The sequence below is a fragment of the Meles meles genome, unplaced genomic scaffold (genome assembly GCF_922984935.1).
Source record: "Meles meles unplaced genomic scaffold, mMelMel3.1 paternal haplotype, whole genome shotgun sequence".
Classification (NCBI taxonomy): domain Eukaryota; kingdom Metazoa; phylum Chordata; class Mammalia; order Carnivora; family Mustelidae; genus Meles; species Meles meles.
In genome coordinates this window covers 249780-253700 of record NW_025721128.1, presented here as the reverse complement: position 1 = coordinate 253700, position 3921 = coordinate 249780, and positions in this window count along the sequence as shown.

Below are 3921 nucleotides of genomic sequence, written 5' to 3'. Positions count from 1 at the left end.
TCAAGCACAAAAGAGCACCCCTCCTTTCTCATGGATGGAAAAGTTTGCTGTGGGGATAGGGGCCATACCCTCAGAGTGGGAGCCAGCTGCATGGCCCATGAGACCACGTCCACCCAGCAGGTCCGCCATGGGCACAAACAGGCATTGTGACAATCAGCTTGAGCCTGCTTTCAAACCAGCCCCCTCGCTAGGTGGACCAAGAGCCCGCATATCAGGCCTACCACGCCCCTAGACCTTAATCCTCAACCTCAGTCAGGTTCTCCAGGCACCCGTACCCAGAAGCCGAACCTGGAATGCCTGCTATTGCGGGAACCCTGAGACAGAAAACAACTCTCTTCCCTTCATCCAGAAAGACACCAAAACTGGGAGCCATGCAAATTCTGCACGGAGGCAGAATATGACATGGCCTCTTGAGGCCACCCCTCCATTCATCAGCCATCATGGACACAAACACCAGCATGACCGCCCATCTGACCCTTGCCCTGACTCAGGTGCTGGAGATTTCCATTCAGACGCTGCATATTAGAACTGCCATACACTCTGCACTGAACTGAACCGGCACTGGTGCATTCAGAATTTCGTCATCAACCTCCTGGCCCACATGCCTGCGAGACTGGGAATTCTGGAGCCACAACACAGACTTCAACCTGCCTTCCAAAATGAAGAAGGGCCCAATGGGTCTGACCAGAATCCCCACGTCAGTATCAAACTGCACGGCCCTCGATGGCACACCAACATCCTTGACTGCGCTGTGCACTGATGCTCTATCTGACTCTGCCTGAGCCACGATGTCCAGTCAGCCCCACAGGTAGCAGACCCCTTATCCTTCAGGTGGGATATGCCAAGGCCAGAGAGTGTCATCTATACCAACCTGGGTATTTAGGCGTCTGTGCCCAGACTATAGTACAAATCCCTGCCTATGGGGGAACCTCAAGATCAAAGAGCACTCCTCCTGCCCCACAATGGGAAAAGCTTGTTGTGGGAATGGGGGTCTAACCCTCAGAGTGGGAGCCAGCTGCATGGCCCATGAGAGCACGCCCAGCATGGAGGGCGGCCCTGGACAAAAACAGGCATTTTAGCCTAATCCTGAGCCCACTTTCAAACCAGCGCCTCGCTAGCTGGACCAGGAGCATGCATATGGGTCCTGATATGTCCCTAGGCCCAAATCCTCACCATTGGACGGGTTCTCCAGGAACCCGGACCCAGAAGCCGATATTTGAACCCTGCTATGGAGGGACCCCTAGAGACGGAAAACAGAACTCTTCAGTTCTCGGAGAAAGACACCAAACCCTTGGGAGCCGGGCAGAATCCTTATAATGGCAGAATCTCCCATGGTCCCATGAGGCTAGCGCTATATTCCATGGCCAACCGAGACCCACTACCCAGAAAGAAATGCCTGCACTCCCGCCACCCCATCGCCCTTATTTCAGATCCTGCAGTATTGCACTTATGGTCCACTGATCGGGCAGGACATCTCCTCGCCCAGAACCCTATCCCGAGTTTGTGTTTGCAGACTTTTGTCCCCAAAGCCCTGACTGACAGGCTGTCCAGGATGGGGCCTCTGGAGCCACACACAGGATTCTGCCTGCCCACCCAAAGGAAATTCTGCCTGTCACATTTGCATAAACACTCGAGATTGGGAGACAAGTTCAGTGCCCCTGTACCCACCCCAAATTTGTTGGCCGCCTTGGAAAAAGGTGCATTCAGACCCATGTCAGACATCTACCTCCAGGCAGACACCCATGTCAATGGCCCTGAGTCAGAAGATGGAACCTGACATGCCCTTAGGACCTCAATAGAACCCTCGCTTAGGTTTGCAGGCATCTGCCTCCAGAGGCAATCTTTGGAATACCTGCATATAGCCCAACGCTTGATCCCTGAGCCACAAAACAGAACACCTCCTGTCCCCAGAAGGCAACCTGTCTCTTGGGAGCTGTGTCCAAGCCTCAGTGGAGGAGAATACAGTGTGGCGCCTGAGCCGCAGCCACATTCTAAGGTCTCCCTGGACACATGCCAGACTTGTGACCCATGAGAATGAGGCTCCCTGTCACCTCAGGCCCTTGACACTTTGCCCCAGAGCCATCATATCCAAATGGCCTTGTTCCTGACCTGGAAGGCTAAGCAGAGCTGGGCTTTCCAGTCATCCATGCAGTGACTTCTGCTACGACATCTGTCCTTATGGGGGACCCTGGTGCCATCTAAATGGACTCCCACTGTCCCACAGAAGCGAAGCTTGCTGTTCGGAGCAGCTCCCAAGCCCCAGCCTGGGAAGAACTAAATGGCCTCAGGAGGCCACCTCTCCACTCGTCAGCCATCATGGACACAAACCCCAGCATGAGAGACCATCTGACACGTGCCCTGACTCAGGAGCTGGAGATCTCGAGTCAGACGCTGCACATGGGAAATGCAATGTGCTCGGCACTGAATGGAACTGGCACTTGTGCGTTCAGAATAACATCCTCACCCTCTTGCCACACCAACCATCCAGATTGTTCATTTGGGAGCCACAACACAGCCTTCTGCCTGCCCTCCAGAAAGAAGAACTGTCCTAGGGATCTGCCCAGAATCCCCATGTGAGGATCAACCTTCAAGGACCTCGACCCCACCCCACTGTCCTAGGCCGCCCTGTGCACTAATGCTCTGTCTGACACAGCCAGAGGCCTGAACTCCATCAGCCCCCCAGGTAGCGGGCCCATTATCCTGCACATGGGATGTGCCAAGGCCTAAGACAGTCATCTCTACCCAACCTGGATATTCAGGCATCTGTGCACAGACCATAGCTCAAATCCCAGCCTATGGGGGAACCTCAAGCATCAAAGAGCACTCCTCCTTCCGCACGATGGGAAAAGCTTGCTGTGGGGATGGGGTCTAACCCTCAGAGTGGGAGCCAGCTGCATGACCCATGAGAGCACGCCCAGCCAGGAGGGCTGCCCTGGACACAAACAGGCATTATGACCCTCAGCCTGAGCAAGCTTTCAAACCAGCCCCCTCGCTAGCTGTACCAGGAGCCCGTATTTTGTATCTGACATGCCTCTGTCCCAAATATTCACCCTTGGTCAGGTTCTGTAAACGTCCAGACCCAGAAGCCGACTCTGGAATCCCTGCTATGGCGGGACCCCTGAGACTGAAATCATCACTCTTCCCTTCATCCCAAAAGACACAAAACCCTTGGTAACTCGGCAGTACCCTCTTAGAGGTAGTATCTCCAATCGCCCCATGAGGCTACTGCTACATTCTGTAGCCAACCGAAACGCACAACCCAGACAGAAAAGCCTATGCCCCTGCCTCCCCGTCACCCTCATGTCCGACCCTGCCTCACTGCCATCACGGTCCGCAGATCGGGCCTGCCATCACCTCGCCCAGAACCCTATCCCGACCTTGTGTTTGCAGACTTTTGTCCCCAAAGCCCTGGTCGACAGGCCCTCCTGGAAGGGGCCTCTGGAACCACAGCATAGGATCTACCTGTCTCCCCAAAAGAATCTCTGCTGGTCACATTTGCACAAACCCTCCACATTGGGAGACACCTGCAATGCCCCTGAGCCCACCCCAAATTTGTAGGCTGCCTTGGAAAAAAGGCACATTCAGTCACAGGCTGGACACCTACCTCCAGGTAGACACCCAGGTCAATGGCTCTGAGTCAGAAGTTGGTACTTGGCACACCCCTAGGACCTCAATGGAACCCTAGCTTAGGTTCACAGGCATCTGCCTCAAGAGGCAAACTCTGGAATACATACATATGGTCCAACACTTGATATCTGAGCCACAAAACAGAACACCTCCGGTCCCCAGAAGGCTACCTGGCTCTTGGGAACTGATTCAAATGCACAGGGGAGTAGAATCCTACATGACGCCTGAGCCCCTGCCACATTCTATGGTCTCCCTGGACACAAGCCAGCATTGTGACCCATCATAATGAGACTC